General features: G+C 40.6%; 1 long non-coding RNA gene across 1 annotated transcript; it reads right to left on the reverse strand.

The window, feature by feature from the left end:
- Window positions 1-271: 271 nt before the first annotated feature.
- On the reverse strand, window positions 272-4,029 carry LOC307260782. The gene is made up of 5 exons (XR_013845201.1): window positions 1,852-4,029; window positions 1,604-1,718; window positions 1,415-1,486; window positions 1,121-1,307; window positions 272-1,008 (listed from the first exon to the last, which is right to left on the reverse strand). It is a non-coding gene; the product is annotated as an uncharacterized lncRNA (long non-coding RNA).
- Window positions 4,030-23,051: the final 19,022 nt, after the last annotated feature.

The raw sequence follows: 23,051 nt of genomic DNA on the forward strand, positions 1-23,051 counted from the left end.
TGTGATTTTCTGATTACAAGACCAAGGCTTTAACCACTATACCACCAATCCTGTGCTAAAAACAGAGACCAGGTCTAATTTATAAAGAAACCTATATATTCCTATGGTGCTATATATTCCAAACTGCTACTTCTATCTCGCAAACCGTGAGTCTGAAAGACTTGCCCTCGTCAGACGGAAACGGGAAGAAACATAGTGAGACACTAGTTTGTTCAGTGTTTATTTCTCACCATAAAATAAAATTTCACTACATCATTATTTTAAACCGCAATATTTAAATTTGATAACTAAAAGAACCTTGTATTTTTTCAGACCTTTTTTGCTATCACTTTACCTTCATGTCCCAGTTATTTTATGATAAACCTGTACACAGAACATTTCAGAAAGGATATTGATGATAATCTTATTGACCTCTTAAGATAGAGTGGTGTAATCAAATCAACAGGTGTAAAAAATGTTCGTTCCAATATATGTTACATTGTAGGCTACCCTCTATGCATATATGCAAACATATACAAATGCATTGAGACATTGAATAATGCCCACCTTCAAAGTAAATCAGATAAAGTCTGTTGGAATATTTCTGTTAATTCACCATTTATTAAAATGTTATTGTTACATGAAAAATGTTAACCCCATAGAAAAAGGAAAATATAAAAGTCTGCCGATATAATATTTACAGCCTTACACCCTCAAAGCATGTCAGGAAAAACTTCTTAAAAACCTTTATCAGGGAAAAAAAAAAAATTGAAGAAACCTTTAGGTAGGCCAAGTCTTTGAGAGATCCCCTACCAGGACGACTGCGTGTGACAGACTAGTTAATGTTTGAATCTGTGATTGTCTGAAAGTCTTGTGCACAGTGTAGCTAATGTGGATGACACAATGTGTATCTTTGTACGGTGGTTAGCGGAAAGGAAACTGTCTCTTCTTCAAGTCATTCTTCCAGTGGCCAGATGATGAAGGGCAGCGACTGTTTCTGTTGAGCAGATGGACTCCCAAAGGAAATTGCTGTAGAGAAGATCAACAACAGAAAAATGTTTTACAATAAGACCAAATAACCAAATATGCATTTAATCACTTACATAAGAAGCAAGGTCAAATCTTATAAGTATCTTCTTACATGCTCAGTAAAGAGTTGTGGAGCCGCACTGCCTGCCCCTTATCTGCTTTTCCTCAGTCCATATGATTCTCTCCTATGGGATGGTTGGTCATGTGGCCATCTGGATGGACAGCTAACAGGAAGCATCTTTTTTTTGTTGAGTTGAGGACTCCAGGATACTGCTGCAGAAGACTCTCAGAGTAGTTTGCTGTAAAGATGAGGGGTAAATGTTATAATAAAACATTAATTAAATCACTTGTAGAACACACAAGTTCAAATGTTTGCGTAAAAAAGCATTAAATATAATCTACTTACGTTTTTGAAGCAGAGAGTTGAAGTGTCTTTTACTGCCTTGAGTTGACCTCTCCATGGTGCTGACGACTCAGCCTGGCACAGATCAAGTGAGAAAAAATCAGAAGCAATTGATCATTTCATGTTTTTCACATTGTGAGTGTCACTGATGGTTTGAGGTACAGGTACATTAGATAAAGAAAGTTTACTTACAAAATGCTTTGTTCCAGGTCAAGATGACCACTCGGGTTGATTGCCACTAGATTTTCCTGTTGCCCCAGTCTCACCATGTTTCCTCGATGCAGATCCATCACAACCGCCTCTCAGCCTGAAACCAAACCCAAATGTGCATTCTATGTTACTTACAATGAATACTGCGGACAGTGACAACAACCAAATCAGCATAGACATGCAGAGGATTTTAATACAACACTAATATAAAAAAATATGTAGTCACATACATGGCACTGTTCCAGAGAACTATGAAGGGCTTTGCAGACATCTGTGGTTGGTCTCTCTGCCTTGAGTAGATGTCTGTCAGGTCTGCTGTGAAGCCCAATGTTGGTGTTTATAGAACTCTGGTGTAACTTCTGAGCTGAGGGGCCTCCCGAGTGACAACTGTGGGGCACTTATGTAGACAAATATACAGACAAAAAAGAAATGTATTAAATAGCAGTAATGTAGAGTGCAGCAGGAGCAATAATGAATCATTACAACTTCCCGCAATTACTGATAATGATCAAAGTTATGCCTTAGTTACCAGCACTTACTTGTAGTTTCCTGTCCACTTCTCAGGACTGCCATTATATTTTATATGTATAAATATATATGTATATATATATATATATATTGGGAGAATTGTTTATTCACAATTTAAAAGGGTCGACCATTTTTCAATACGTAGTAGTTGGATTATTTAAGCTTTGCCACCCACAATATAATTGAATATTTAGTCATCGGTTGCAAATGACGCTGGTTGGATATTGGTTGAATGAAGTTTAGGGGAAGAAGTATGAGTGAGAAGAAGCGATTTTAAATGTTGCATCATTTTTAATGAAATGTTGACGAATTTTGAAGTTAGGATTTATTTTGAAAATGTTGAATAAAAGCAGACGTGGTGAAGTTGTTGAAGATCTTAAAGTTTGAATGAAGTTTCTAGAATGAAGCATGTTGATATTTATCTTGAGTGAGATTGTCCCTCCATCCCACCCTCCCTCCCAGCCTGTAAAAGGCTGGAACAGCCGAAGCAGATTTTACAGCTTGGCTGACAAGGACAATCCCACCCACAAATGTATTAGTTTTTTTTTTATTTAGTATTTTTCTGGATTAAGTTTTGTTCAAGTAATATGTTATGTTAAGTAATAAGTCGATTTACAATCATCAATGCATTACACAATACTTAGTTTTGTTAAACTTAGCAATGGTTACCCAGGTTATATACTCTCAATTTACATTTCCAATATTTCTGAGGTAATCGTACAGTACACAGGATTGTGGTAACTGTAGTAAGTTTGGAGCAAGCCAGAATGCAGACAGCACTGTGGTCGAGAGATGTAAATGTGGTCCAAGAGTGTATTTTTGTCGGTGGTAGCGGCTGTGATAAGTTGCTCGTAACCTTTTGACTGAAACAGTTCAAGGATCGGCTTGCTTGCTCCGGACAACAGATTTTCATTAAAATCTCCGCAGACTATGATTGGATGATGATCCATAATTTCTAGCGAATCCAAGAGGCTTTGCAAGTTGGAAAGGAATGAGTGTATGCTGTAGCTTGGAGGCTTGTAAACAGCAGCGATCAGCGCATTGAATGGGGCTTCAAGCTTGACAACTGTAAACTCAATGTCAGTAGCATTGTGTACGTACTGCTTTTCACGGACTTGTATATGGTCTTTTACATAGATAGCGACTCCGCCACCATTTTTGCGAACCATGTCAGGAAAGTTTGTGTACGAGACATTTCGGTTGCGATTGAACATCTTGTACCCTTGTAAATGGAGACTTTGAGCGACAAATGATCCTTGTAAGTGAGTTTCTGTTAGACACAGGACATCAGCAAGGTGAAGTTCATGGTGACTCTTGATATCAGCGATGTGAGACGGAAGTCCTTCTGTGTTGTGGTGGATGACGGTGAGAATATCTGGCCTGTTTAATGTCGCTGTGACATTCAGTAGAGGCATTAAATGTTCAAATGAAGCTTCTGCCATGGCTGCAAGACCTATTTTGACTTGTGGATTAGCATATATTTTTGTCTCATCAAAATCTAGAATATGAAGTCCACTGAGGGAAGTAACTCTGCTGAGAGCAACATAGGCCATGCCTGGCTCAAAGATGCTTTTTAGTGAGACTGCGGCGGAGGACCTTGTCATGCCTTGAACCTTGTGTATTGTACAAGCAAACGCAAGTTTTAAAGGAAACTGCCTGCGGACCACTCCCTTTTGCTTCAGTTTTTCTTCATCTCTATCAATGTACACAATATTATCAGCTGCACTGATATTGCTGGGATTTCTTGCCACATCTAGTTCTAGTCCAAGTTTGTTGACGTGTGAAGCACTACCGCCATCACTGGTCACTATTTTCGCAATACATGCAAATGTTCCATTGCAGAGACCAGACTGCACGTTGATATTTCTTGTAAGCATGACACGAGCGCCTACAGCAACTTTAATTGAGTCAGGTAACTCTTTATTGTCCCCTTTAAAAGGTGTAGCTTCTCTCGCCATTCTACCAGTTCTGGGATCTTTTCGATAGTCGTCTGCATCTATCTTTATGATGTCCGAGTGAAACAACTCTAGTGATGTCGAATTATGTGCATCAACCTGTTTATTTGTAGCGAAGACGTGGAGTATGTCTTTTGGACAGTGTGCCGGATCAGCGACAGCCTGTGAAAGCAAAGCTTTGTCTTGGTTGGATAATGCCTCTTCCTTCTCTTTAACGCGGATGCGGTTCAGCATCTCAGCAAATGGGACGTCGTCTTTCTGACGCATAATCTCAGTCAACGTGATAATCTGAAATTGGTCGCGCCAGAGGTCGATCTGAGTTGGATCATAGACGCACAACGGTTTAGACTGTCGAACAGGAGGGAGCTGATTGAAATCACCCACGGCGAGGACACACATCCCACCGAAAGGTCTGTGATTTCCTTTGATTTGTTTCAATCTGGCATCGACATAGGCAAAGAGAGACTTTGAAACCATACTGATTTCATCAATTATGAGTATCTCTGCATTTGAAAGCTCTGCCCTGACTTCATCTAGTTTATTACCAAGACCATTGAACGGAGGCTTTAAACTTCTCGGCAGCTTTAGGAGACAATGCAATGTTGTGCCTGAAATGTTGAAAGCGGCGGTGCCAGTAAACGCGGTTAACAGGACGGTAGGTTTTGACATGTCCGATTCCTCTGCATTACGAGGAAGCCTAGACAATATTTTGGATGCTTCTGCGTGGATGCATTTGATAAGATGAGACTTGCCTGTTCCAGCACCACCGTTAATGAAATAGAAGAACGGTTCCACATTTAAACCACAGACGCGTTTTATGCTCCAGTCTCTGATGGCGTAGAAAACGGACGCTTGCTTTTGGTTTAAATTTTGATACATTTGCCGCAACATTGCGGGATCTATCTCAGGGGCTTCTCTCATGATGGCAACTTCTGGTCTGTTTTCTGTCCTCAGATTATAGTCTGGCACGTTCTCTTGCACGTTATCCTCATCAGCTGGTCTTGCTTCAAGTTCCTCAATGCATTCTAACCTTTGTAGTTCACATTCGGGAGCCAGATTACACCATTCGTTTATTATAACACCATTCTGTTCAAACTCTGCGATGGCACTATCAATGTCTTCCCTGTGTTTTTCATATTTTTCTCGGTTTCGTTTCACGACACAAGACACCATCTCAGGGCGCTCTGTACCTCGTATCCAAATGCCAGCACGTTCGTGGAAGGACTGGTTGGTGGGGTAGTGTATGGATTTTAGCTCCGTCTGTGCGCGATACGGGACGTAAAGCTTTAGTAATGTGCCGTGAAATTCCTCAGGATTCTTCTCCTGTGAGAAACAACGATATTTAATAACAGCGGGTTTACCGTTTGTTCTTCTCTGAACAAATCCCATCTCATTCAGTAGGGGCACTACGTTGGGACCTTTTGCCTGTTTGCCATAGACAATTCTACAAGTGGAAGCAAAATCGGCCAAGCACATTGCCTCAAAGTCTGGAGTTTCTGGTCTGCATTGGTACTTGTCAGGTAATCCGTTCATCCACAAATTAACAGAGTCTGGCGTTCTGTTCTCTAGGAAGGACATGGGGTAACTCATTTTTAGCGCGTTGTCATCAGTCTGTACAAATATGACCTGGCGTGAACACTGTTTCATGCGTAGACCACATGCACGGGCCACACACTCTTGAGCACTGACCTCTCTTTTCTTAGAGTATGCCTGCATTACCAGTTTCATCTCATCGCTCTCATTTACATTTTCATGACTTGAATTTTGAATCATTGATTTGAGGTATTCACTTAAACCGTGTTCAGCTTTGCTGATGTAGCTGCAGATGTACATGATACACGAGTAAGGGTTGAGAATGAACTGTATATCTAAATTAGCATCCCAGGCTTCAAGGAGGGCAGGATTGTATCCATTTACCCACGAGTCTTTTGGATCACGCTTTAGAACCACCTCACTTGCTTTGGCTTTAATACACAGGCATTCTATGTATTCCTCAACCGTGAGGTCACATGACGCCAACATCTGTTCTAAAGTCAGAGATGCGCTCTCAGCTACATCGTTTAACCGCTTTAGTGCGTTGAGCTTTCTTATTGCCACCAACTCTCTCTCATCTTCCTCTTCCAATACTTTAGATCGTATTATCATGGTTTCTGGGGCTGGGATTTTAGGAAATCCAAAACGGCAGTTGGCATTGGAATATTTAACACATGTCTTTGAATGTGTTTTGCTGTGCATCTGAACTTCTGTAACTTTTTTGTGCAGTTCAGGTTGTACGTTTGGATCAGGCAACTGAGCTGTGATGTACTTGGAAACGAAGTCACAAACCGTCTGATCCGAGTCTTCCTCAAACACAGGAGCTCCTTCTACCCATACGAGACAGTGTATGTGTGGGCTTCCACGGTGCTGAAATTCCAATCTCAAAAACCAGTCCACCACTTTACCGATGGGTTGAGCGGGTGACAGTATCAAATCTCTGAACAGAGCCTCAACACGTTTGTCAAAAAGTCGCATAGAGGTCACCGGGTTTGATCTTAAGATGGACGCTTTCGCCTGCCAATCGAGTGCATCAAAATTCACTTGTTCGCCTTGTTGAGCTTTAATGGCTGTAATAACCTCTTTCCAGCGCATTTCAGCAGCAGAAAATGTAAGAAAGAATGTTGGCGTCCCCATCTGACGAATCATCGAGAATAAATCTTTGGTCGTCTTCTCCCAAAACGCGGGGGAGCCTCTGAGTGGTGTCATGAATCGGATTGCATCTTTGTTACGCACAAGTTTTTCAACCTCATGCTTGTTCTGCAACATTGCATTGGTTATTTTGCGACCATCTCGTGTAAAAGGTTTTGCTTTACGCAGCTGTATTGACATGCTGGAAGTGGCCTGATGTATTTCGCTTACAAACTGAGCGAAAAAGAGATAGTTTGTATCCCTAGCAAAACGGTCGTCTGCACAGCAAAGTCTAGTTTTGAAATAACTGCAGGGTGTTATTGTTTTGCGACGGTTTTCGTCTAGAGTGTTTTTACCAGTGGGAAACTGAACGGGAAAAGCCATTGCCTCTAGGTTAGGAGTTTTGAAAAAGCTTACTGGTTTGTTTCCCTCAGCGGGTGCAACCGAGTAGATTCCCTCACTAAAACTTAATATTTCATCTGTCAAATCAGTTGGTTGTAGACATGACTCGAGAGCAACGGCGCCATTAGGTTCATCACTCTCCTGTTCAATATTTTCAGACTGCTGCTGTGGTTGCTGACCATCAGACAACTGACTATTTGTATCCTGTTCATCGTTCTCAGAATCCATTTCTGCCTCAAAGAGTGCATCGTTCTCAAAGCTGTCAATTTCCATCATATCTTCAACATTATAGTCCGTATCATCCATGTTTTCCTCATCCGAGTCATTAGCTTCCTCATCAATTAATGGGTCACAAAGCTCTTCCTCATCTCGGATTGTTATGTCAGTGTACTGCGGATGGACCTCTTTTAGTTTAAGCAAAGCCCTCACTAGTTTAGTCCATGTTACCGTTTGAAACAACTGATGGCCGGTATAGCACAATTTCCTCTTAAGCTTTACTCTCATCACCTGAGATTCACTTCTTAGTCTCGGTAAGGCATTTACCGTTTCTTGAACTTCTGATGGGACGCAGACCAGATTTCCACAAATCTGGCGTTGGCCACCCTTGGGAAGTGGGATAATTTTGGCAAATGCTATGCATTTGGAAATGAGATGCCTCTCCAAAATGTTCAAATCACAAAGTTCAGGGGGAATATCTGCTAGCTCTAGATTGTTAGCTATGGCAAGTGGTGGCATACTTCCAGTTTTAAGGTGCTCATGGCAAGTGTGACAGATCCACTCTTTTTTTCTTTCAGCTGGTACTGTGCATTTTTGAGCATTTTGACACTCATCAGTACAGACATGAACAAACTTCCCTGTCAGGCAGGTTTGAGCAACAAGTGGATTTGTATTGTACTTTGATCTATTGCAACATTTCACTTGATTTGGAAACAAAGATCGATGGCAGCACGTGCAGCCATGTATTGGGGCCTTTTTGATATTGGATCGAAAAACTTCTATGGCATCTCGCATCTGCATGTCTTCCATCGCATCTCTAATGAGACTGTCATCCATAGAATCTCTAATAGGACTGTCATCCCTTTGGTTTTGCCTTCTTTGCATGCGTCTGTATTTTTGTCTTACATTCATCGCACAATTCATGCGATGAGTGATTCCCAATGCACGATTGTTTTTGTATTTGTTTTTCATTTGTTGTCTCATTATTTGTTTCTGTTTAGATTGGAATGCTGGGTCATTTGCATAACGATTAGTGATGTAAGACTTTTTTGTTTGTCTAACACCAGCATTTAAGTTATAGCAGGTGCGTATGTATGACCTGTGCTTCTGCTTAAAGCTTTCACTTTGTCTGTAGCGGTTGGTTATATACGTCCTCTGCTTCTGCTTAAAGCTTTCACTTTGTCTGTAGCGGTCGGTTATATACGTCCTCTGCTTCTGCTTAAAGCTTTCACTTTGTCTGTAGCGGTCGGTTATATACGTCCTCTGCTTCTGCTTAAAGCTTTCACTTTGTCTGTAGCGGTCGGTTATATACGTCCTCTGCTTCTGCTTAAAGCTTTCACTTTGTCTGTAACGATTCGTTATATAAAGCTTCTGCCTCTGCCGAAAGTTGGGGTCTTCTTGATAGCGAGAAGCTGTGATAGACATTTTGCGTTTTCGGTAACAGTTGTGATCATTGGAGTTGTTCCGTTTCCCTTTAGCATACATTTCTCTCTCTTTTCTTTTTTGTTTTGTTTGGCGAGATTCAACATTTATGACATTTGTTGCTTTTGCCTTCTGCAAAGCCATAGCTCTTCTTTTAAACTTTCTCCTTGCTTGTTTGGGAAGTTTAGATAGATTTGGTATAGCTCTGTGGTTATTTTCTGGATTACCTACTGTATAACATTCTGTTCCTGCAATGCTATGCACATCTATTAATTCATTTGAATCTGATGTAATGTCTGCACAGGGGGTATAGGCTGTGTCTGAGCATGATGGCAACAACATCTCAGTTTCAGGCTGTGTTACACTGGAAATAGTGTGAACGTTCTGCTCCCTCATGTGTGAAACTTCTGCATTTGCATCGACATGAGCCACATTTTCTTCTACAGAGATTTCCTCTACACTTTGAACAACCACATCTGATTGCATGTCAGCACAGGGTGTAGACTCTGTAACTGAGCTTGACGGCAAAGACATTTCAATGTCAGGCTGTGTAACACTGACCGTAGTGTTATCGATATGCCCCCTTGTGTGTAAAACAGCAGTGTCTGCATTAGAGTTTACGTGAACAACATTTTCATTCACAGAGGCTTCATCTACACTCTGAAAAAGCACAGGGATTAGTTCATAAGGAGCCTCTGGGCTGGTGCCTAACAAGGTAAAGATTGTGCAAAGTTTGGTTTGCAGATCTCTTAAATGGTTGAAAGTGAACATGACAGCTGTGCCAGTACTGTCTGGGCCAGTGGGAAGGCCATCAGGTCGTCTCGTGTGTGGGTCAAAAAATCCATACCTTGCTTGCTGGTCTCGGAAAACAGCAATGAAGACATGGCTCATCACCAACAGAGCGAAGTTCACTCCAGATGTCAAGCACTGAAGTCCGTCTGAAAGGTTTAAGAAGTTGCCTTCTACAGGAGTAGATGTAAACATTCCATACATTGAGTTACATTTTGTCATTATGTGATGCAGTCTGTAGCCACGTACAACCTCAGGAATTTCATCTCTATTCAAATGTCCATGAACTATCCTTCCATCTTTTATCAACTGTTCCACTGTATCCACATACATTGAATAGCCACGATCTAAAACAAGATCAAGGTCTGCGCTTTTAAGGTGACTTAACTCGTGCAGGAAAGCTAAAAATGTTGCAGAGTTACAGGAGCACTGACTGTTGTTGGCATCATGATATGTATAATGGTTCTGGCTGTGGGATGCTAACACACATGTCACATTAGCATTAGAAGGCTCAGAAACATTTACCTCTCTGTTGCTGTAAGGATCAGAATGTTCCACAGGTTCAGATTGTTTTGAGGATAAAAACTCACTTAACTTCAGCCAGCGTACTTTTGAAGCTTGAGATTTCTTTCCTTTTTTTGGCATGGTCTCTGATTTCTCAAAGGTTCAAAGTTCTCAAAAGGTTTGCTTATCAAAGGTTTTTTCTGAAAACGTTTGAGAAAGGTTTTTTCTCAAAAGGTTTGAGAAAGGTTTGCGTCAAAAAGTTTTGCTTCAAAAAAGGTTTGCGTCAAAAATATTTGCTTCAAAGGTTTTTTTCTGCAAACTGACTAGTCTCAGACTCAGTCAGAGGTGAATAAAAGAAGAGAGAAATCTGGATTTTGATACAAGGGTAGAGAGAGCAAGCAAGCTTTGGGGAGGTAGATCTGAATGTCCCCGGGAATACTGACTAGTACTTCTCAGTCAGAGCGTGACACAGGGAGAGAGAAGACAGATTTAGCAGAGAGTACAGACAGAGCAGAAAGCGACCGCTTGCCCAGACTGTGAATCTGCAACAAGAAGCGGTCAAAGGGGTTGGGGGTTGGGATGGTAGAGTCAGGGTACAAGACCAGGCGTCTGGAAAACAGAGAGTGGAAAACAATTATTCATTTGAAATACATTCTTCCTAGCAATTGCAGAAATAGTTGCCTAAATGCATGTAGGGCTGGCCATAATAGATCAAATATTCTATATTGGTTTTTTTTACACTACAATACAATTTGTCAGCAAATTATCTTTATTTCATTGAGCAGTAACAGTCTTTTCCCTACGTTAAGGAGCGGTGCTGCGCCACTGTTAAACAGCATTTAGTTAATGAATAGAGCGGGTGGGTGCCACCACGTAAACTGCTGAACAACAGGTGTTGGACTGAATACCTAGTAGGTCTATATGGCTGCCTATCATCCACGTTGCGCTCTGTTTCTCTGTGTGACAGCAGGGAGCGTATGTGAGAGACACACACATATCTGCAGACACACAGCCCGCTGCCAGCGACTTAACTCATGACACTCTTATCAAAAAAGCTGTTTCATGAAGTACAAGTACAAATCAAGTGTGAATTGGTCCTGCTTTTCACTGTAGTGGGATGTCTTGGTAACTTCCTACTATCAGCGCTGTCATCCACTACTGCCAGCTCTTCTAGCAGTAGTGGACAGGTGGTGGGACACTGAAGCAGTGATGCAGACATCATGCTTTGTTTGTGTATTATCTATCTCCACTCCGTTCAATGCTTCTGCATTTGATTTAAACAGTTACGCAACATAGCGAGTAACGCAAAATAAAACAAAAAACATATGAAGTGGCGCATTAATAATGAAACTTTTATAATGCAGTCCGAATTTTGTCCATGGAGCAGCTTAGGTAAATAATAGCCTGGGGGCAAAACACCCTTTTTTCGGAAAAGAGACATGGATTGTTGTATAAGGTTGTTCTCTAGAAATAATATATAGGACCTTCAAGGATCACAATCTGGGTAAATGGACTTGACTTACATAGCGCCTTCTAGCCGATTTTCTCAGCCCCAAAGCGCTTTACATATCTTACCACATTCATACACCGAGTGGTGGACAACCTGGTGAGCTACCTACTGGAAAGCTTCAGGGGCAACATTTGTATCTTATAGATTCCATCATGAAACGTTGCCAGTCGATTACTGACAGAACAATTATATGTTGTAGTTTTTTCAGAAAGGTTTGCATAAATATGAACATTTGCAATATCTAACTAATTATGTGTATATTTGCATCTACATTTGCATTACCTGGTTGTCCACCCAGGTTGTGATCCTTGAATGTCCTAGATATACTTTCTGGTGAAAACTTTTACAACATTCCATGTCTACAAACCTACTTTGCCCCTGGGTATAATGCAAATTAGGGGTGCAAACTATTCACTTACGATACGTGTGTTTTGTATATCAATGTGTAAATGTTGGTGATTATACAGACGGGACTGAATACAAGTAAAATTATCCAGTCAATGATGTACTATGTTGTCAATAACAGCACACATTCTCCTTTACTCACCAATTAAGCACAAATTCTTTTCCTTGTTCTTTTCTAAAAGGAGATAAAAAAATATGTTAGACATGTCTTAACTCATCATTCTGTGAGTATGTGTGTACAGCTAGCAACATGACACACACACACTATAACTATCTGCTAGCCAAAGTTATTTTAAAAATACCCTGTATATAGTAGGGGTGTAACGGTACACTAAAGTCACGGTTCGGTACGTACCTCGGTTTTGAAGTCACGGTACGGTACAGTACGGTACGGTTCATAGTAAACGGAGAATGAACAGCTTTAGCTGTCAGTAACTAGCTGACAGTAACATATATTTATTTTGAATTGTTTTAGTTTTACAGTCTCTAGTGTTTTCTCTCTGATGATGGCGTTTCCTCAGCGCAGTTTCCTTCCTGTTTTTAATTAATTTCTTATTTTGGGGTATGGATGGGTGGGAGGGGGAATGTTTTTGCATGTATGCATATCTCTGGGTGTGGGGTGTGGGGGGGGGAGTTGTATTAAGCACTTTGTTACATTTGATTCTATGAAAAGTGCTCTATAAATAAAGTTTGATTGATTGATATAAATAAAATGCATAACAAATATAAAAATACTGCTGCAATTCTCCAATAAATAAAATACTTATTAAATACTAGTGAATGTGCAGCATAAACTAAAATTGCAATGAAAAAATATAGTGTTAATGCTCAGCAGGCTCTGTGAGCTGGTGTAAACAAAGGGTATGTCATCTTTAAGGGTCTTTTTGAAAAAAATAAAATATTGCTGCAGCTCTCTTAAACTCTAAAGTGCTCTTATAAATATAAAAATTATCAAATAAAAGTGCTACTGCAGCATTAATTAAATGACAGCTTGTTTATTCAGTATAAAAAAGAAAATAATGTCTGGGTTTTGCCCAGCTCGTCTTTCTTCACAGTAATGGTGAGAGTAGCCAAACACCTGATGGTGCCTTTTCAAATGCGTACATGTTCGACGTGTTGCCTCCTACATAAGCGATCGCGGTGAAACAATAACCTGTGTGCCGACATTGTTCCACACGTCTATCACTGTTTTCATGATTCACCTGGAATCCGAAATTATCCCTCTAACGGGATTTGAATGAAAGGGGGACGCCTGCGCGCTCCGGTTTCCTGTTGTCTTTCGCCATGCAGTTCGCTCTCTGTTCGAAAGCACTGTATAACATTTTGATTTGGACTACTCATAGACTGTAAAAGAGGGGGGGAACGCTGCTACTACAACTGCTAATAGTGATGCAAACGGAACACTAGAGCGGAGAGGTGTGTATCTCCTGCTCTGACCGCAGCTGGGAGGGACTGCTGCGTGAGGACTCGGCCGCCTGTCAGTGCTGTGGGAAGGGGGGGAGTGGCCGTTGAGCACCCGCTGGCCGCTGCTCGTTTAGAAGTGTTAAGAGCGATACATGCTTTAGCGACAGCACAGGGTCTCCAAAAGTCACCAATAACACCAGAAAAAGTAGCTAGATTGGTCGCTGGTGGCTTTTAAAAAAAAAGAGTCGCCAGAGCGGTCTGAAAAGTCGCTGAATATAGCGGCTAAGTTGCTAACACTGCCTGACCCTCATGCTCACCATGGAGATAATAGACTCAATCGCTGCTGGCTGCTACTGCGCACGTGCGAGCCGAGCCGCAGGCTAAATGGTCCGGGGGGAACTCCGACGACAAGTTTTAAGTTCCACACCGCAAAACAAGCCTGTACATTCGCCATATAATAACGTTATGTACGCCACGAACGGACCGCGGTCCACCTCTGTAACACCAAATACGTGCCTGTACCGTCACGGTACGGTACAAATACGTGTACCGTTACACCCCTAGTATATAGGCCTGTAAACAAACCAATTACTGAAATTATTGTATTGGTATCCAAAACAGTGTTGTGCAACTCCAGTCAGGCATCCTGGGTCATTTTACAGACAGACAGACAGACACACACACAAGGAGCTTAGGTTATAATGCAGATTAGGTGTGCAAACTATTCACTAATCAGAAGTTTATTTTGGATATCAATGTTTTTTTTTATACAGAAGGGACAGAATAAAAGTAAAATTATCCAGTCAATTATGTAGGCTGCTCTGTTGTCAATACCAGCACACACACACGCGCACACACACACACACACACACACACACACACACACACACACACACACACACACACACACACACACACACACACACACACACACACACACACACACACACACACACACACACACACACACACACACACACACACACACACAGCATTAAATCCCATTATTCTACATTAGTATGCACGTTAAACAGCTAGCAACATGTCTCTCTCCCGCTCTCCAACACGCGCGCGCGCAAAATACCCTCAGTTCTGTCCCGTTAAACGGCTCTGTCCCGTTAAACAGCTCTGTCTCTCTCCAAGTGAGACAGACACACACACACACACACGCACACACGCACACACACACACACACACACACACACACACACACACACACACACACACACACACGACAAAGTACTATCTGCTAGAAGTTATATAAAAAATGCCCTGTGAAGGCCTACTGTACGCAAACAGAGTATTAGCATTATAGCATTAGCTTTAAAACCCATTGTCATGCTAACATATACCAAAAACAGCAAACAACATTTTTATTAGGGGGATATGAGGATTTACTGGTATGTATGATACTCTAAACATACTGACAGCTTAAATTTTTGAATTTCCAGCTTAACTTTGGTGTCTTAGTGTTAGAGAGTGAACAAGAAGACGTTTCTTTTTTAGTTCGGGGGCTGACTTTGTTAATTTAGAAAGCTAAAGTTGACATTAGCGGCTAAATGTCCGTCGAGTGCTAACAATGTTATCAGGGGCTGTAAAGCCGTTGGCATGAAAACAACACAAGTTATGCTGCTGAGAGGGTGTATTTCCTGCAATGTGTAACCCCCATAGTTATCAAGACAATAACTGATAAAACATTATTTTAAACAACTCAGCCTTCGTGTTTTATGGTGAAAGAGTTGGACGTTAATCACTCACCTCAGACAGAGCGAAGAACTGTAGCTTGGCAGCTGCGCGTGCGGGATACTGATACGGGACGCATTCAAGGACCGTTGTAATTCCGAACACTAAACACAAGATTGTTTCTCAAGCCCAGTTCAGGCCAAAGATTAGCAGCTAACTCCATCCAGTAATGTACTGAACTGCATGGATAGGCTACAATAACGTTTTCACGCACATATTGTCGTCGCTGTTTGTATTGTTTTATGTTCTTTTGTATCTGGACTTAGAGTCTGTAATAAAAATTATCTATCTATCTATCTATCTATCTATCTATCTATCTATCTATCTATCTATCTATCTATCTATCTATCTATCTATATCAATATGTATATATAGGTTAGATGCATTTATATGATTATTATAAACAGCTGTACAGTTTGTTTGGATCGCGCTCTCTCATCTCTCTCTCTCTCTCTCTCTCTCTCTCTCTCTCTCTCTCTCTCTCTCTCTCTCTCTATCTCTCTCGAGGTGCGCGTGTGACAGCTCGCTGCACAGAGCCACAGACTGCACTAAAAACAGACTGTAACTCGCTCAATTCTGAACCGATTTTCATGAAATGTTGTTTGTTATGAAGATAGAACAATGAATCATGATACTGATTACGTGTTGGAATTAAATTCAGTTACAGGGACGCTGACCCACGGATTTTGTGTGTGTGTGTGCTCACGGGGAACTTTAGGAGGGGGCGGGGGTGAGGACGCTGACGTGCGTTGCCTAGGCGACTGCGGGATTTCCAAGATGGCGGCCGTTTAACAAGAAACGTTTTTGATAAGGCCATGTAGTATTATTGTATTGATCACATTTGGTTTACGTTTATGTTCTGTTTCAGACACATTTTTATTTCAACTGCAACTCATGCAACCATTGAAAACACTGACATAAAAGTGTATATAATAGTATAAAGTGTTTTTAAAATTATTTTATTAAAACATTTTCATACACTATATGAGAGACAAGTTAAATGTAAAACCCACTTACCGGCAGTTGAAGTTGAAGTTCTTAGTTTGTAGAAATCCAAAATTATTATCTCTCCCGTTGACTGTTTGCCTGCAGCATCCTTAGTTACTGCAGCAAATTAACAGAGATTGGCCCGTCATTTCTAGCTAAAAATATTAGGGCTGTCAAACGATTGACATTTTTAATCAGATTAATCACAGGGTAGCAATGAAACGGGCCGTGGTACCCCACGGCCCGTTTCATTGCGGACTGTTGGGTAAAAGAAAGGGCGATGTCCCACCCGAAAATACTGGCAGCGCGACGCAACATTCAGCTCAGTATGGTCCCCTCGGGAGACGTGCATGGTGCTGTCGGAGCTCACCAGCGCGCAGGGACTTCTTTTCTCCCAATGAGTAAAAAGTAATATTCTCAGTTTGCATAACTTTTGCCAGCACTTCAAGATCGGATCATCAGTGCAGTTTTCATAGGCTTAGGTGGCGATTGATTCACCCCGTCAACTCATGCACTGAGTAACATGAAAGAAAACCAGAGCTAACCAGAACTAAGCAGTTGCCTAGGACCCCCGACCGCCAGCCCCCCTCACCCCCATTTTATTTTTTGTTTATTTTTTTGAGTTTGTGTGTTTGATATTAACATCATATTATGCAAATTTAATGTATCATACAGAAAAATGTGGAATACAATGTGTTGGTCTAGATAGTTAATTGCCTAATAATTTAATCAGTTCATCTGGGAGGTAATCCGAGGTTAATTGATCACGTCACGTTCACGTCCATGCACAGTGTGTATTGAGTTTATTTTTTTTTAAAATGGGGCTGCCCTCAGTTGCCCATGCACTGTGTATAGTCTATACAGCCTTTTTCAGCCTCGTCTGTGGAAAAAAAAATAGCTGGACAACAGAGATCTTCTGCTTCGTTCCTCTCACTGCATTTAGATGCATTCACTCTATTACAGAGAAATATGTCCCATAAAAGAAAAAGAGCACCAAGCCCAACCCAGAGGACCCTGCATAATATTTTATTTAAATTAATATTTTCATGGAAAATCCAAGTGTCTTTCTTCAATAGCTTCTAATTCACCCGACCTAGTGTCTCCAAATTATTTGTTCACACAATTCTTCAGATTTAGCCTCTTAATTTTCCTCTCAAAGTGCACCAGATTCATGCATTTTACTTAAAAAAGGTAAAAAAAAAATCTCCCGGGGGGGCATACAACGGGACCCTCCTAGAAGGGCCGCGATCTAGAACATACAAGTGTTTTTCTATTGTAGAGTCACCAGAAGGTGGGTAACAATGTATTTTACTATAAAAAAAATCCCCCCCAATTTCATCTGGGAATAGAAATCCTAAACTCTGTTTCTAAAGGCAGGCTAAGGTGTAAAATGTTTTTGCCTTTGCTGCACCTAATGCAGAAACAACAAAATTGTTAAACTAACCACGGTGTAAGCCATATGTTTATACAAATGCTATGCTGCATATTCAAGAAGAGGCTAGGAGGGATTCATCACAGTATACCCACTACAAAAAGATAGACTACACCACTGGATGTAGGCTATATAGAATGGCATTTATTTGGTTAATCCATAGGTTTGGCATTCCTGAATACAACTTGATTGCAGTCCGCTGTGTGTGTGTGTGTGTGTGTGTGTGTGTGTGTGTTCAGCAGTTGTTCTCTTGAAAGAGCACCATGTTGGTTCAAACACACAACGCATCTACAGATGATTGTGCTGTCAATCAACAGACAGGAAGTGATGTCACTCACACACACACACACACACACACTTCCATTTTCCGTTCACCACACACCATCACCTGACCCTAAATTGGACCCCTATCTCTTTTCCATATTTCAATGATGTCTTCTTTTATTTTGAAGGTTTGGGGAAACCAAATTTGATCATTAACTGGAGCAACATTAAAAGAATGTGTACGTAGCTGTCCAAGACACGGGAACGTTGCAGTACAATCGCTGATAAAGATAGTGAAGTGACATGTATATTTGTGCACAACAAAATCCCCAAAAGCATTCACGAGATAATGCGTTCATAATAATCAAGGTCACAGTGACTTTGACATTTGACCTTTGACCTCTACAATCGTATGAGGTCATCATTGAGTCAGAATCAACATTTGTGCAAAATTTGAAGAAAAACCGTGGAAGCGTTCATGAGAATGCAGTCACAAAAGGCAACGCCAAAGTGACCTTAAAATTTGACATTTGACCTCTAAACTCTTGTGATGTCATCTCTGAGTCATAATCAACATCTGTGCAAAATTTTAAGAAAATCCGGTGAAGTCTAAAATTTGGTGTTGGAACGGGGAATTGAACCCCCAACCCTGTGTTCAGCTCAATCAGGATACTACCATGTAATGTCCTGAAGGAGCTGAACATGTAGAATGTGGTATGAAGTTTATCGGATGAAAACTGACTGAGTAAAGGCAACTTGAATTTTGTGTGTGTGTGTGTGTGTGTGTGTGTGTGTGTGTGTGTGTGTGTGTGTGTGTGTGTGTGTGTCTCTGTGGTATGTGTAGGGTGTGTGTGTGTGTGTGTGCGTGTGTGTGTGAGTGTGTCTCACTGTGGTGTGTGTGTGTGTGTGTGTGTCTTTGTGTGTGTGTGTGTGTATGCGTGTGTGTATGTATGTGTGTGTGTGCGTGTGTGTCTGTCTGTCTCTGTGGTATATGTAGGGTGTGTGTGTGTGTGTGTGTGTATGTGTGTGTGTCTCTCTGTGTGTGTGTGTGTGTGTGTGTGTCTGTGTGTGTGTGTGTGTGTCTCTGTGTGTGTTTGTGTGTCTGTGTGTGTGTGTGTGTGTGTCTGTGTGGGGGTGTCTGTGTGTGTGTGTGTCTGTGTGTGTGTGTGTGTGTGTGTGTGTCTGTGTCTGTGTCTGTGTGTGTGTGTGTGTGTGTCTGTCTCTGTGGTATATGTAGGGTGTGTGTGTGTGTGTGTGTGTGTGTCTGTGTGTGTGTGTGTGTCTGTGTGTGTGTGTGTGTCTGTGTGTGTGTGTGTGTGTCTCTGTGTGTGTGTGTGTGTTTGTCTCTGTGTGTGTCTCTGTGTGTGTGTGTGTGTGTGTGTGTCTGTGTGTGTGTGTGTGTGTCTGTGTGTGTGTGTGTGTGGGTGTCTATGTGTGTGTGTGTGTGTGTGTGTGTGTGTGTGTCTCTGTGTGTGTGTGTGTGTGTGTGTGTGTGTGTCTGTGTGTGTGTGTGTGTGTGTGTGTGTGTGTGTGTGTGTGTCTCTCTCTGTGTGTGTGTGTGTGTGTGTGTGTGTGTGTCTCTCTCTCTGTGCTCTCTATGGAGTTTGACCTACATTAGCCAATGATGTCATCGTTGAGTCATAGACAGGTGCACGTGCCAATGGTGTTACCATGGTTACAGAGAGCTAATCAGTGTCAATTGTAAACAGCTGCTAATCTACACACGTGCAGACACTTGTCTCCCCAAAGGATCACACACAGAGGTTTTAAATGAACGCATAAGCCCAAACTGCTCCCCCTATCTCGCAAACCGTTTGTCTGACAGAAAAAATAAGTATACCGTGAGAACAGGAAGATTCCAATTAATATTCAGTGTGACATTTGGGTCTGTAGTGTAAACAATTTGGCTAGGCCAGCAAGTTGAAAATGGAGTAAATTTGGCCTCTTTTCTAGGGATCTTGCTCAATCCACTCACTGTTTGATTTTGATAATGCGTGCCTTCAAACAAGGCTGTCTCATGAGAAAACTATACATTTGTTGAAAAAATTGTTCATGAGCTATGAAAGAGGGAAGTCAGCTGAATATTTATATGTTAGAATTATGTTTCTAGGATGAAGTATGAATGAGCAGATAGGTTTGGCGTCATGTCCAAACTCTTCGAGTTTGGATCCTTCCCTATTCATTTGCATGGAGAGACTTTTATGTTTAATAAACCTTTAATATCTCTGAAGTTATACATTTTATGAAGAAATAGTGAATTATGAAAGTGTGTAACTGTGCAAGACAAACAGGAAGAACTTGAAATCGAGTTTCTACGATGAAGTATGAATGAGTAGGGACCATCATAATTTTGCATGAAATATTAAAATTCATAAAAGTTGAATTTATTTGAAATTTTGCAGTGTAGCAAAAAATTCTGAATCATACAGATTAATGTCCTGAAATAGCTGAACAATTGAAGGTGTATATGAAGTTTGTGGGAATAAGTATGAATGAGTGGCTGGGATCTGAATATTTTTCATAAAACGTTGAATAAATATGAAATTATGAATTTTTTTGAAAATGTTGAAATGGCCCATGAAAGCCCTTGAAGAGCTGAAAATATTGATATGTGGAAGTTGTATGAAGGTTGAAGTATGTTGAAGTTATTGAAGGCCAAAGAACGTACGGAATAATAATAATAATAATAAGAATAAATACGCAGAATATTAAAGCTGTGAATGCTTTCAGCATTCACACCAATAAATACGCAGAATATTAAAGCTGTGAATGCTTTCAGCATTCACACCAATAAATACGCAGAATATTAAAGCTGTGAATGCTTTCAGCATTCACACCAATAATAATAATAATAATAATAAGAATAAATACGCAGAATATTAAAGCTGTGAATGCTTTCAGCATTCACACCAATGACACAGGTGTTGCCAGTAAAGTTGTAGCGAAACCTGTTTTTAGGAATACAAGAGATAATGGCCCCTGCGTGAAAATGTCGGCCGCACATGAATGAACACAGACATGGGCCAAAGTACAACAGAGACTCGCTCCAGACACACACATGCACACTCAAACAATAACTTCCACTCGTTCACCGTATGTACTTTATAGCCTGACTCCACAGTATCTACATGATTCATGAAGTGTTCTATTCCACATGGACAAAGATAAAGGTGTGACCCAGTTTTTTTTCTTGAGTCTGGCCATTCTACTCTCCAAAACAGTTTTTCACACATTTCCTTTTTCAAGTGTCACTTTCAATCCGCCTGGCCATGGAAAAAGTAAAGAAAGGCAAGGCAAGGCAAGGCAATTTTATTTATAAAGCACATTTCAGGCACAGGGCCACTCTTTTCTCTAAAAAAACAAATTTCTGCTGGAATCATAACGTAAATAGGAAAGATATATTGGCTACGATTTCCTGTCCGCCCTTTCATCTTTCTACGACTAAATCTGCTCAACCAAAAACATTTACAATTCGTTTTTTTGCCAGAGATCTATATTTGACAATTTTCCAAAACGATTATAACTTGTTTTGCAGTGTAGACAAGTATTAGGCCTGTGGCTGCTGTAGGAAACTTCAAATTAAAAGGTCAAGTAAGTATGAAATATTAAAAAGGTATGGGGCTGTTTTTGAGGGATATTCATTGACCATGAAATCGTGTGAGGAGGGCTACAGCTCAGGTCTGGAGCTGTAAGGCAAATACAAATATTTTTTTTCCACAGTTCGAAATTGAAAACCTCCAGCTGCAGACTTGTGTTGAATAAAGTCTGCTGAAGTCAAATCGATTATAGGCTTTTTCATTTTGTCAATTGACCTCTAGATGTCGGTCATTTAGGTTTGATATTTGCACGTTTCAGAATATCTTCGGTTCATTTTCAACTTCTATAACAAAAGTTTTAATTTTTATTTTACAGCAGATACCCAGTTCATTTGACCAAATGAGGAACATAACAACAACACCATTGTGTTTGTACATCACACAAGATTTAGTTGCACAGGTAACGACTATTATTCCTCTAGACACTTAACTATTATTGACATGATTAAGGACATATTTCCTCAGTTACAGATAGAACGTTTGTGAACAAACAAAAGCAGCAAATCTCACATTGTTCACCAGGTTCTGAGTGTTAAATGATTAGCAGAATGGCTTTCGATTCAAGAGTCGCTCCAGCACTAAAATCTCAATCGATTGTAAATTTGCAGTGAGGCTGAACTTAAGCAGACAACTCCCACCAACCCGAGTCTTCTCAACAATAGGATGCTTCAACACCATGGGCTGCATAGTTTAGCACTTAAAGTTTACAGTCTAGTATTGCTAGAAGCATAACTTATTTACATCAGTAATAAAAAATAAGCAGTTTACACAATAAAAAATAGGGTTACAGTTAACATTTATGATTATTTAGGGTCAGTCAATCTCCATCAAAATGTTTACATACTGTATGTGAAAATAAGCCACGCAATTCATGTGGTGTTATTTTGTAGGCACATTTTCACTGTGACTTTTGAACAGTGTTCTGTGTGTTCGAGACTGTGTATAGACAAATAATATTGCTATGCCACACTTAGCTTGCAGAGTTAAACATTTCAGTTTGTACAGTACTAGTAGTCAGTAAGGGTGGAAGGCTAGTTTTATTGTTCAACCAGAAGAGATAAGTTAACTAACTAACCGGCCAGTAAGTGCAATTAAGCGTGAAATCCATTGTATCCCACCCTTTGAAGCTATTGTACCCATTGGGTAGAACATAAATATTTAATGTATTTTGTCATGTGTTTAATGTTGTTTTTGTGCGAATGCTCCCTAGTTTGGGTGCAGTGGGCACAATTTAAAAGTTAAGTTATTGTGGAGCTTACACACTGGTCATATGAAAAGTTGAGGTCTATATGTTAAAGTGATAACATCCCTCTTGAGCTCGATAGCAGTAGCAGAGCTGATTTACATTGAGTTGGTTATCCAAATACAATCTTATCATGCCGGTCTAATACCCCCTGGCTCATATCCTTCATCCCTCGTGTCCTTAGATCTAAACAAGGATTCCCCTCTGATAAGATCAATGAAGAAAGCCTTATGCAGGTGTGATTACAAGGAGCCCTGTAAGAACTATGAGGATACCAAGCTACCAATAGTGGAATGTATTATCATACGTATTATGTATCCATCATACTGATAAGAATGTTTTTCACAGGCACATCTTACTTACAAG

Source organism: Ammodytes marinus (genome assembly GCF_949987685.1).
Source record: "Ammodytes marinus genome assembly, chromosome: 14".
Classification (NCBI taxonomy): Eukaryota; Metazoa; Chordata; class Actinopteri; order Uranoscopiformes; family Ammodytidae; genus Ammodytes; species Ammodytes marinus.